At 46.5% G+C, this 13,656-nt stretch overlaps 1 pseudogene; it reads right to left on the bottom strand.

The window, feature by feature from the left end:
• Nucleotides 1-297: 297 nt before the first annotated feature.
• On the bottom strand, nucleotides 298-2,328 carry LOC101339423 (signal recognition particle receptor subunit alpha pseudogene; annotated as a pseudogene).
• Nucleotides 2,329-13,656: the final 11,328 nt, after the last annotated feature.

Here is a 13,656-nt window from a genome sequence, read left to right as displayed (position 1 = left end):
AGCTGTAATGAGACCGAGTCTGTAGGCAGAGTGAAGGGATGCCTGAGTAGGAAGGGGGAGGAGCGTGGGGATGGGGGCGGGTAATGGGCAGTGATTGTAACATGATTAGGTCCTCCTTGCAGATGGAGGCTGGGCTGAACTGGGAGTGGGGTTAGGAGGGGCTGCAAGCCCCCGCCCGGAGCTCCTCTCACTCTGCCTTTGAACAACGCTGAAGACAAGTTGCTCACATTCTCTAGAGCACGTTCTTGATGGGGGCTTTGGGGGGAAGTGGTGATTTGGTATTGGCCAAGAGCCACATTAAGCCTTTATGAGGGCAACCACCACAGCCTTGGCATTGGGACTGCATAGGTCACAGTAGACCTGGCCAGTGCCCACAAAGACGATGGGTTTGCTTGTGATGTAGGTCATAGAAATAGCAGCTCCCACCTTGTCATCGATGGTATCAAGTTTGGTAAGGACACCGAGGTGTCTGGGCCATAGAATGGTCAGCCAAGTCTCTGTTGAACTTGACCAGCTTGTCCACGGCCTCATTGCCCACTAAGGCCTCCCCCACAAACAGCACCAAGTTGGTGCATTGACAGTAATGAGCTTGGCCAGGGCAGTCATCAGAGGGGCATTGTCTTGCATGCGGCCAGCTGTGTCCACCAGCACCACATCAAAACCTTGGTTATGTGCAAAGGCAACGGCTTCCATGGTAATGCCAGCAGTATCCTTGCCATAGCCCTTCTCAAACAACTGCACCATGGTGTGGCTCCCGTGGTTCTCGGGGGGCTGTAGGGCAGTCAAACCCCGGGTGTGTGTCCGCAGCTGCTCCACAGCCCCGGCGCGAAATGTATCGCAGGCAGGAATGAGGACACTGAAGCCATTCTCTAACAGCCAGAAGGAAATCTTGGCAAGATTAATAGACTTCCCCATGTCATTCACACCACAGAAAGTGACCACGTAAGGGCGCTGATGGTGCTGGGCGTCCATGATATCCTGGAGCATGTCCACACAGTGCTGTGGCTGCAGAACCTGCACCAGGGACTCTTGGAGAGCTTGCTTGGGAAGTCACCGTGCTGAACGTCCCCATCACCTTCCCTTCCAGCTTGCTGGCCACAGATTCACAGAGTTGCACTGCAGTGGCTGCTGCCACGTTCTTAGCAATGAGATGGTCATGCATCTTGTCCAGCACAGATTCCATGTCTTCACGACTCAAGCTCAGCATCCCAAACATGCCACCCAGGTTCCCCTTGGTAGCACTAGGTTTGATGGAGTTTTGAGCAGCCCTGTAGTCATCTGAGCTGCTGCGGTCCAGATCCTAAAGCTGCCTCCCAGACCCAGTCCCTCGAATCCAGTTGATGCCCTCGGCTGGGGCCACCTCAGGGGCTCCATTGATGGTGGGAGTGCAATAGTCCAAGACTTCTCTGTTAGCAGAGCCACCCAATGCCCACACCCCGGGCACTTTTTTGCCCTTCTCCTTGGGAGCATTTGACTTACTGGACTTGCCGGACTTCTCCATACCCCTCCCATGCTTCTGAATGAACTCTTTTCACTTCCTGCGGATCAATTCCTGTTTGGAAAGTTCTATCCCGTTCTCAGGCCCCACTGGGAGACCTGACTTTTCTGCAGGGACTTCTTTGCTGGTAGCCAAAGGGCCATCAGACGGTTCCTTCTTGGTCCCCTTGTTTTTTTTTTTTTTTTTTTTTTGCTGTTCTTGGCTTTTTCCTTAGGCTTTTCACCCCATGTCTCAATCATGGACCTCACAGGTTTCTTGGCCTTTTCAGAATCTTCCAATTTCTTCATGGTTGTGGGAGCATGGATCTTACTGCTCTCCTGATTCACGAAGGAGCCGCAGAAAGTCCTTCTGGCAATTGAAAGTACCGTTCAATAGACTTAAGGCACGTTGCTGTCGGATCTCAGTGCGGTACTTGTCACAAAACAGCCGGTGCACAGCGTCTATCAACTTGCCTGCGTACGTCAGTGTTAGGATCTTCTGAAAACCTACCACAAACAGCAGCTCAAACTGGTTGTCCAGTTTATACCTGAGCGTGAGTGCCTCATGGGTGAAGGAGTTGTTACCTCCCCTTTCCTGCCACAGTACCGAACGAATCAACGCGTTAATGAGCCGGGTGCATGAGTCGCTCACGCCCTGGACGCACCAGAGCACGAGCCGCCTTTGGAGAAAATGGTGAAGAAGTTGAGCGTGGCGGCAGCGGGAAAGGAACCGGGCTGGCGCCGGGAACTCAGGCCGAGATGGTCGCTGCTTCCTGCTGCGCCAAGCGCTGGACACGTCCCACCAGTGGCCCCGGACACCGGCTCCAATGGTATTGTTTTGTTAAGTTTCATTTTCCAATTGTTTCTTGCTAGTATGTATCGACAGAAATACATTTGCTTTGTATATTGACCTTGTATCCAGTAGCCTTCTAAAATTCACTTATTAATTCTATGAAACTTTCATATATTTAATTTAAAAAACATCTTCATCGATCTTAAAGTTCCAGCTGGTATTTTCATTATTTTAAAGCATCCCATTTATTGACCATCACCGCTTATCTTTCTGGCTCACTCTCTTAAATATCGTGAATCCATTAACTTTCTAACCTCTTCAGGACCTCCAGCCCATTGACCCTACCACCTTTTTATTGCCCTTCACCTTGCCTACTTACCTCTTGGGGTCCATGGTCTCATCATTATCATTACTTTCTTGCCCTCTTTCCTCTATATAGATCTTGCTTGGTTACATTCCTGTTTAAATCCAAATCCCAGGCTCAACATGGTTGAGAAAAAGACACAACAATATTGGCTAGTTTCACTATAAATGGGCCTGTGATGCTACTCATTTCCCAAGTCCATTTGTTCTTCCACTCTTAACTATCTCACACCCTCTGTCTTCTCAAACCTCCAAAGCCTCCTCTCCACCCTCACTCTCAAATGGTGATCTTGCTTCTTATTTCATTAGAAAAGCAATCAAAAAAGAACTTCTACATTCTACGACCAACACATCAACCTACCCACCAGTATCTGCACTCCTTTATTCGAGCGCATTTGTCATACAATAGTTTTCTCTCTCTCTCTCTCACATCTTCCATTACTCCCTCTCTAATGATTCATTCTCAGCAGCTTACAAACAGGCCATGTTATCTCCTGTCTTAAAAACCAAATCAGGGCTTCCCTGGTGGCGCAGTGGATAAGAATCTGCCTGCCAATGCAGGGGATATGGGTTCGATCCCTGGTCCGGGAAGATCTCACATGCGGCAGAACGACTAAGCCCATGCTCCACAACTACTGAGCCTGTGCTCAGGAGCCTGTGATCCACAACTACTGAAACCCGCGTGCCTAGAGACCATGATCTGCAACAAGAGAAGCCACCGCAATGAGAAGCCCCCGCTCGCCACAACTGGAGAAAGCCCACGCACAGCAATGAAGACCCAACACAGCCAAAAAAAGAAAAAAAAGAAAATAAAATCAAACCAAATCCCTCCTCTGACAGCACACTTTTTTCTAGGTACCGTCTCATTTTTCTAATCTACTTTATAGCAACACATCTCAAAAGATTGCCTTTATCCTCTCTCTCTACTTTGTCTACTCCCATTCTCTCTTGAACCCACTCCAGTCCACTTACCCTAGCCGCAGGGAGTGCTGTAACAGGCAGCAGAGCAAAGAGCAGTATCTAGAGAGAGGGATGATTGGACTCTAATCCGGTCAGCTTTTGCCCCAACTATTACACCAAAACTGCTCTTGTCAAGGTCACCAATGACCTCCATGTTGCTAAGTCCAGTGGTCAGTTGCCCTCTTACTTGCTTATCTACAGCCCAGATGATCACTTCCTCCTTGAAACTCATTTGACCTCACAGGGACACTCTTCTCTCTTTGTTCTCTTTTTCCCTCTGGGGCTTTCCTCCCATCTTCCCAACCTCTACCTGAAGTGCCCAGGACCCAGTCTCAGACCTCTTCTCTTGTCTACACTTGGTCGATGGCTCTCAACCCTATCAGATCCAATACTCCCTTTTAATTTAATTTAATTTTTAAATGTTTTATCATAAATAATGTCAAACATACAAACGAAAGTGGAGAGAATAGTACAATGTATTCCCATATATCTATTACCTGGGTTCAATATTTAACAATACTTCTCCCCATTTGCTTTATCTATCCCTTTTTCTCTTTTTCTTTGCAGAAGTCTGGGATTTGAAAGCAAATCCCCAGACACCAGTCATTTCACTCCTACCTACTTCAGTATGCATTTCTTTTTTTCTTTTTCTCTCTTTCTTTTGTAATTCAAGCAAGATCGGTATGCATTTCTTTTTTTTTTTTTTTTGCTGTACGCGGGCCTCTCACCGCTGCGGTCTCTCCGGCTGTGGAGCACAGGCTCCGGACGCGCAGGCTCAGCAGCCATGGCTCATGGGCCCAGCCGCTCTGCGGCACGCGGGATCCTCCTGGACCAGGGCACGAACTCGCATCCCCCTCATCGGCAGGTGGACCCCCAACCACTGCGCCACCAGGGAAACCCCTGGTATGCATTTCTTAAAGACATGGGCCATTGTCTTGCAAAACCACAATGCCGTGACCATACCTAACAGCATTTAAAATAGTTCTTTGGTATCATTTAATATCCAGTCCATAATTACACTTTCCCTAATGTCTCAGATATGTGTTATTACAGTGGATTTGTTCAAACTTGGATCCAAACAGGTCTTCACATTATATTTTGCTGCCGTATCCTTTCAACTTTATTCATTGCCAGCAGTCCTCCTCTTCCCTTTATTTTTCATATCATTGACTTATTGCAGAAACCAGCTCAATTGCCCTGTAGAATGTTCCACATTCTGGATTTATTCCTTTTTTATAACAAATCTTTTGTAATTTGCCCTTTACTGTCCTGAAATGAAATTGAGAAATAATGTAGCTACTGTATTAGTTAGGGTCTGGCAGGAAACAGATGGCACACTCAAGCCGAGTCCAATCGGTACGCGGGCCTCTCACTGTTGTGGCCTCTCCCATTGCGGAGCACAGGCTCCGGACGCACAGACTCAGCGGCCATGGCTCACAGGCCTAGCCGCTCTGCGGCATGTGGGATCTTCCCAGACCGGGGCATGAACCCGTGTCCCCTGCATCGGCAGGCAGACTCTCAACCACTGCGCCACCAGGGAAGCCCAAGGCCAGTTTTATAAAGGGATTATTGACAAAGGTTGGGCAAAGTGAAGGGAACCAACAAGAAATGAGGAAGCACTAGAGGACGTGTCTGCCATCCCTGGGCCTGAAGGACCAAGAGGAGGGAGTGGTATCTCCCTCTGGCTGAACCCCACAGGAAGCCACTGGGCAAGGGAGCTGGTTGATGTCATTTATGAAAGTTGGCCTCCTGGGGCAGGTAGCAGGGTGCAGTAGAGCAGAGAGTAGATCGGGTCGAGAGGGACAAATGAAGTATATCCCTCAAAGCAGTCTACACACATCATTTCAAAATAATGAATTGAATTTCCTGTATTACAAGGAAAAACGAGAGGAAACTAATGTATAAAGTATTATATATTTGAATATGCAAAAATTTTGCACCACTTCACCAGAAGCCCTAATGGAATCATCAGATGCTTGCAGCCGTTCCTAGAATCACTGTGTCTGCCAAAGCGGCACATGCAGACTGATCCAGGAGAACTGGAGTGGCATCTCAAATACAGAGAGAAGCCATGTTGTTGATTTTCGAATCAAGACCAAGCACCCTCTTGCATCAATTACAGGGAAATGGCGTTCCTGGGAAACTTGGTGTATATTAAAACAATACCCCGAATACTCGGTGTTTATGTGGAGAATAGATTTAGGCTCTCTGTTGAGATAAATAATAAACATATTTTTTACCAAATGAATGTCTGATAGAACATTTTTAATTAACTAATTTATTTATTTGAGGTACGCGAGCCTCTCACTGTTGTGGCCTCTCCCGTTGTGGAGCACAGGCTCCAGACGTGCAGGCCCAGCAGTCATGGCTCACGGGTCCAGCTGCTCCGCGGCATGTGGGATCTTCCCAGACCGGGGCACGAACCCATGTCCCCTGCATCAGCAGGTGGACTCTCAACCACTGCGCCACCAGGGAAGCCCCTGATAGAACATTTGAAAATCATATGGAATGCGGGACAATTTCTGTTATGCAGGACTGTCCCGTCCATTGCAGGATGCCGAGGAGCCCCGGCCCCACCCACTAAAGCCTCATAGTGCGCCCCACCCTAATCATGAATACATAACCTCCCCCAGCAAAAACATCCTGGCAATTTTCCAAAATTTTTTCTAGTGGGTGGATCATCCTGTTGGAGAATCATTGGCTTAAGTGATCTCCTCTGGTCTCATGGATTTAAGTACACTGACGGCTTCCAAATTATTCATTGTCTCATCCTCTCTCCTGAGTGTACACTTGTAGATTAAATTTCTACTTCATGTCTCTGTTTACATCACTAACTGGCACCTCAGAGTTTACATGTTACAACCAAAACCTTGAACCTACTCCTGAATGCAGGCACCTCCAACCTTCTCCTCCCCCAGATTTTTTTTTTTTTTTGGCTGCATTGTGTCTTCGTTGCTGCGCATGGGCTTTCTCTTCATGGCGGTGCGCATGCTTCTCATTGCAGTGGCTTCTCTTGCTGCGGAGCATGGGCTCTAGGCGTGCGGGGCTTTAATAGTTGTGACACACGGGCTCAGTAGTTACAGCTCGTGGGCTCTAGAGTGCAGGCTCAGCAGTTGTGGTGCATGGGCTTAGTTGCTCCGAGGCATGTGGGATCGTCCCAGACCAGGGCTTGAACCTATGTCCCCTGCATTGGCAGGTGGATTCTTAACCACTATGCCACCAGAGAAGTCCCAAGATTTATTTTAGTTTAGTAACAATTTAATTCTTCTAGTTGTTCAGGCCAAAAATATTAGAATCATTCCCAACACCTCTCTTTTTCTCACGCTCCACATGGGATCCATCATCAATTCAGTTGGCTCCACCTCCGAAATACATTCCAATCTGATCAATTTTACCGTCCCCACCACCACTTTGGTCCAAGCCATTGTCATCTCCCAAAACTGTTACAACAGCCTCCAAAAGGGTCTCCCTTTTTCCACCCTGGCCTCTACTTTCTATCTGCAACATGGCAGCCAGTGAGATCACTTAAAAAATGTGAGTTAGATTAGCTCCCGCCTCTACTCAAAACCATGCAAAGTTCTAAGTGAAATGGGAACCTCTGGTATCTCTGTGTCTCCAAATTCCTTCTTCCTGTAAGGAGGCCAGTCAGATTGGATTAGGGCCCATCCGAACAGTCTCTTTTAACTTAAACACCTCTTTCAAAGTAGTCTGTTCTGAGGTACTGGGGATTGAGCTTCAACATATGAATTTTGGAGAAACACAATTCAGCCTATAACATCCCTATTCATATGAGGGATAGTTGCATTGTATTAAGGAAAACATTACTGTTCTTTGAAAGTTAAACATGGACAGAAGAATGTATATGAATTTCACTGACTAGGCAAAGGGGTAGACCATATCAGATTGTTGGCATCTCAACACCATTCTCACTTCCTTCTAAGATTCATCCTCACTTCCCCTATATTTTGGAGGCTGGAAGCCTCAAGACTATGTTTCCCAGATTCCCTCGACAGCACAGTTCTGGGTTGTGTCCTGCAAATGAGAGGTGCACGTGTGAGATTTTCAAAGCAGAGGAAAGGAGAGACCATTATTACTCTGTCAGTGGTGACCAGGCTAGGGCTTCTGCAGGCGGCAGGTGGAGGTTTGGAGTGTAGCTTCAGGCGTCCTCCTGTGAATCACCCACTTTGTGTCTCTGGTAACTGAGATCATTGGTGTTGGTTCCTTATGATTTCTGCACTTCCTGATTGCCTAAACATCAGCAGACATATTTTTGTCTGCGGGATTCTTTGCAAGATACTTCTCAAAATCTTGTATTATCATTACCAAGCCCTCTTCTTCTCCCTCGATTATACAGGCATGGAGGCCCAGCTGGGCAGGCCAAGTTGCGGTAGCCTAGTTCTCCAGTTGGGAGCAGAGCAAGAGAGCTGTTTCTCATCAGCTTTCATAATACCCTCAAGGCTTTGGTTCTAACATTTTTCCCAGGGAAACTCTGCACTGGTGGTTGGTTGCAGGACATTTAGGGTGATGAATTAAATATTGTACATAGGATTGGAAGACTTTAGTTCTAGGCCTAGCCTAACTATGGGATTACTACATGGCCTTGGACAAAACCCTTGACTTTCGGGGTCTTACTTTCCCCATTTATAAAATGGGAGAAAGAAGAAGAAAACAAATTTGAGTCATAGCTAACATTTATACAGTACTTTCTATGTTCCAGTCATTATTCTGAAGACTTTTCATATAGCCACTCATTGAATCATCAAAAATCATATGAGAAAGGTACCATTTATATCTTACATTTGGGGAAACAGATACTAAGAAACTTACCCAGGAAGTCTGTGTCCTTGTCGGGGCTTTGAGCCATTAAGCTATTTGGCCTCTTGTTTCATGAAAATGTGTGATAAATGGCAATCGATTTACAGTTTGGATGTACTGGCCTTTGTCCCAAGTTCTTTGGCCTCCCAAACAAAGTAGGAATTCACTGGACCCAGGAACTAAAGACATTAGGAATTGTCCTGTGTCTTTCCCTCATGTGACTCTCTGCATAACTTTGCACAGCATTTTGTTCCACTGGCAGGTAGAAGACGACCAACCCATAGCTCTGAAGCATATTTGTCTGTTCAAGTGACCTCCGCTGATTGAGTTGGACACTCCTGATTCTAATTATGGATTTCCCTGAGAGAGAGAGAGAGAGAGAGAGAGGGAGAGAGAGAGAGAGAGAGAGAGAGAGAGAGAGAGAGAGAGAGAGAGAGAGAGACACAATTAGCCCAGCTAGAATCTGGAAATGACTGCTCTCCAATCACTTGGAGGCGGTACGTTCACTTGCTGGACTATAGAGATATTTAGGTCCTTTTTCACCAGGGACAGTAATATGTCTCTGTCCTTACGGAAAAATCTCTTCCTTCTCCAAGCCTGGCAGCCAGCCTCAATCTTCCAGGGACAGCTCAGTTATAGTGGAAAGAGCCTTCCATGCAACCTGAAGTCCTGGGATGGGATCGACATCCAGGTCACCGCTTACTGACTATGTGACCTCAGGCAAGTTATATAAGCTCCCTGAGCCTCTGTGTACTCATTTCAGAAAAATCAGAAAATGCAAACAGTTATAACTAGAAAAAGAAAACCACCCTCTTTGTCCCCTTCTTTCTCCCTTTTACTAGGCTCCTTTTGATGTAACACACACAGGCACAGATGGGAGGAGTCTAAGGGTTTAGTTTCAAAGCTTTGGCAGGGCCTTTGTGTCTTTGTAGAAAAAGGAAAAGCCATTAAGAAGTACCTGGCTCTTCAATAGCCTTGCTCACTATTCCCAGTGGCCTGAGTGAACACAGTTTGGGAGGCCAAGGATCAAAGAAGGAAAATAAAACTGTTCTGCATTGCAGATAGAAGTCCTACCCATTGTGAGAGAGGTGGCCTTGCAAATTACGGGGGTAGAAGAGGTGAGGTAGCTAAGTCAGGAACAATTAGTGAAACCCAAGAGCAGAGAATTGTACAAACCTCTAAGGGAAGGTAGGCCACTAGGACAAGTATGGGAGGGGTAGGTTTCCCCTTCCTGTTCTGACCCAGTCAGTGGCAGCAGGCCACCTCTAATCTAATCTAAAAGAGCCCCTTAGAGGAAATTAGTAAAGGGCGCCCCCTCTCTGAGTGGATGCAGCTCTGTGCCAGGGTGCAGGGTTCGGTGAGTGGAGTGTGAGCTGCACACCTTACACGCGTTCATGGTCTCCAAGGCTACACTCAGCAACCCTGATTGCCACTCCTCAATGTAGACTAGTGAGCTGCAAGGAAGGTCTGCTGAGAGGACAGACGAGCCCAAACAAGGGTGATGCCCAGAGCTCTCCCCTCATCTCAAGACACACCTGGTGGGATGAGAAAAGGAGAGGCCAAGCATGTAGCCCGGTTCCCTACCCTCTGAGATTACGTAAAATTGCCTCTACAAAAATAAATAAATAAATAAATAAATATTTTTAAAAAGTGAAAAACAGGGCTTCCCTGGTGGCGCAGTGGTTGAGAGTCCGCCTGCCGATGCAGGGGACACGGGTTCGTGCCCCGGTCTGGGAAGATCCCACATGCCGCGGAGCGGCTGGGCCCGTGAGCCATGGCCGCTGAGCCTGCGCGTCCGGAGCCTGTGCTCCGCAACGGGAGAGGCCACAACAGTGAGAGGCCCGCGTACTGCAAAAAAAAAAAAAAAAAAGTAAAAAACAAAACAAACAAACCAGCAATTGCCTCTAGCCTCCAATCCCAAACCCTGTGAAGGAAATCCACAGCCTTCCTAAGAATCCTGTGAGTTCCTAGGGATTACATTCTCAGGTTATCCCGCTGGGTTTCTGATCCCTTCTACATGTATGACCTCACTTCTTTCTCCAAGTTTTACAAAAACTACTCATACTAAACATTAATTTGAGTAGTAGGTATAAGATTAGAGGCAGGCAGGGAAGTATTTACATTGAAGAAGGGAAAGCTCCAATCTTAAATATTTGTTTATTTGGCTGCGCCGGGTCTTAGTTGCGGCATGCGGGATCTAGTTCCCTGACCAGGGATCAAACCTGGGCCCCCTGCATTGGGAGCTCAGAGTCTTAGCCACTGGGCCACAACGGAAGTCCCCCGATCTTTTTTATTTATTTATTTATTTTTGGCTGTGTTGGGTCTTTGTTGATGCACATGGGCTTTCTCTAGTTGTGGTGATCGGGGCCTACGCTTTGTTGCGGTGTGCTGGCTTCTCATTGTGGTGGCTTCTCGTTGCGGAGTAGGGGCTCTAGGTGCGTGGGCTTCAGTAGTTGTGGCATGCGGGCTCAGTAGTTGTGGCTCGCGGGCTCTAGAGTACAGGCTCAATCGTTGTGGCTCATGGGCTTAGTTGCTCTGCGGCATGTGGGATCTTCCCAGACCAGGGCTTGAACCCGTGTCCCCTGCATTGACAGGCGGATTCTTAACCACTGCGCCACCAGGGAAGCCTGGGGAGTCTCCCAGTCTTAAAATTCTCTTCAGTTATCCTGCCATTCTATGGGTTTCTCACTGACATTTAACCCCATGTACATTCAGTCTTCCAGAATTTTGCTGGCTCCCCTCACTCTCCCTTTCCTATATATCCCTCCCTCTAGAATTACCTTCTGTACTCCAATTTGCCTTCCTCTATTATGCAGACCAATTCAGCTCTCCCCAACTCTGAATCTGCAACATGGGGGGGTCTTATATTTAATGGAATCCACCCTTCGTATAACACCATACATGTGGTACAGTTGTGAGAACCTAAGGGGGAAAAAAATGTTAGCTTCATTTACCATGAAATCCTGGTGAACCTCCTGGGTAATGTGATGCTTAGTAAATAGGAGGCATAGAATATCAGGTAAAGTTGAAGTAGAGTGATTTTTTTTTTTTTTAAGCCAGACTGAAAACTTGAGTTGTTACCTGGACCTCCACATGGCTGGGAAATATGAAATATTCTGCATATCTAGCTTAGTCAGAAATACACTGATCTTCTATTAACTTGATCTTTAAATAGAAATTAAGGTCTCTCAATAATGAAGCCTTCAAATTGCCACTCCCTGAAGACAAAGGTCAGTCTTGTGGGCCCTGAGGATTATATAGTTTTACTGGGTACTTTTTTTTTTTTTTTTTTCGGTACACAGACCTCTCAGTGTTGTGGCCTCTCCCGTTGCGGAGCACAGGCTCCGGACGCACAGGCTCAGCGGCCATGGCTCACGGGCCTAGCCGCTCCGCGGCATGTAGGATCTTCCCGGACCGGGGCACGAACCCGTGTCCCCTGCATCAGCAGGCGGACTCTCAACCACTGCGCCACCAGGGAAGCCCTGGGTGCTTTTTTAAATGGTGGTTCTTAAACATTAAAAAATTATTAGTATAAATATAACTCAGTGAGACTTCAATGTCCTGCGTTGGAGATGATGAAGGAGAGGGGAAGTGGGGACGTGCTGACTGACACAAGTTAAGTCACTTTGTGCAATTTTGCCTAAAGATGGAGCTATCGAAGTCAATGCAAATCCAGAGTATTTTGATTGTCCATGACTTGGGGACAGAGATCAAAGCAAAAAATCTTACTTCTAGTTAAGTTTAATAAGTCAGAGAGTCTGCTGTGTTCCAAGAAGTTCAAATACTGATACATCCTGCCCAGACTTCAGTGAATCACAATTCGTATCTTAGATGGTAGAGAGGGAGGGCCAAGTGGAACTACCTATTACAAACTGGTCTCTCTCTGTTCTGTGGAGAAGAGATAGTCAAGCTGACATAGAAATTCCTAATAAAGATATTTAGGATCATTTTTTTTTCAATGGGGTCTCACGGATGACCGCACAGCTGGCAATCTGCCAGGATTCTCGGGAATGACAAAAAGTGCTGATTGCTGAGTTAAGGGTGTGGATGTTGAGTGGCTTAGAATGGTTGGGACAGAAGTTCTCTCAGGGTGTCAGCAAAATAGAAGATCCCAGGGACACAGTATTTGCTGCTCTTTTCCCCCAGCTCATATCATCATATGATATGAGCTCATATCATACCTGAATCTCCTTTTCCTGGTAGCTGTCACAAAACCTGGGAATAAGGGTTGTAAACTTTGTTGCAAATGGCGGGGAGCAAAAGAATACATAAGTATGAACACAAAATTGGGTACAGGATTTTGGAAGGCTCTCACACAAGGAAGGGGTTCTAAATCTTAAGCTTCATTAATTTTATGTTAAATGTGTGTCTATTTTGACCTGAGTCAGAGAACATTTTTCTGCCCACTGTATTTCTGGCCATTGGTCCTTCTGGAAGGCATCATAGAAAAGGATCAAAATCCATCATGTTCATTCCTGCCGAGTGATGGCGTAACATCAGAGCAGCAACCCTGGGCCATCATAGGAACTAGCCTTTCACTAGCTCATCAAAGGTCAACTTTGTAATGAGAGAAGCAAGTAGAACAGCAGGGATGTATCTGGAAAACATCAGGTTATTGTGACTATCTTTTCAGCATTCTCATGCTGATTGCTCAGAGGTTGTTTGCACTAGCTGCACAATGAAGGATAGAGGACAGCCAAGATGATCAGGCCAAGCTCTGCAATTTATAACTTCCCATAAAGTTCTCAGGCAGCAACACTTCCCTCTTTTTTTTTTTTTTTTATTTGTTAGGGATGGAAAGTCACACCATTTTTTTGAGATGGCCCCTGGCTTCCTACAACATAGCCAGGGATGACACAAGAGGATATGTTTTCCAGTTGCCTTTTAAATTAGCCCATGACTGTATATCTGATGTGATCTGATTTATATTTTGAAAAGTTCTTTCTGGCTGTTGTGTGGAGAACTGATAGTGGGGACGTGAGTGATAGCAGGCAGGTGAGTTGGGGGCTCTGCAGTAGTCTAGGCAAGAAATGATGGGGGTTTAAACTTGATAGGTAGGACTTCAGAGAAGAGGTTAGAGTCTTTAAAAAGGAGAGTCAACAGGATTGCTAATGAATTGGATGTGGGGTGAGGGCTGTAGGATGGGAAGGAAAAGAGGATTCGCAATTGTTTCCTAAGGTTTTGGCCTGAACTACTAGATAAGATTTCAGAAAAGGGGAAGATGGGGGCAAGTGTAGAAAAAAAGAGTC

The sequence above is a fragment of the Tursiops truncatus genome, chromosome 1 (genome assembly GCF_011762595.2).
Source record: "Tursiops truncatus isolate mTurTru1 chromosome 1, mTurTru1.mat.Y, whole genome shotgun sequence".
NCBI classification, from domain to species: domain Eukaryota; kingdom Metazoa; phylum Chordata; class Mammalia; order Artiodactyla; family Delphinidae; genus Tursiops; species Tursiops truncatus.
The sequence above is the reverse complement of the archived record's forward strand: the minus strand, read 5'-3'. Positions and strand labels throughout refer to the sequence as shown.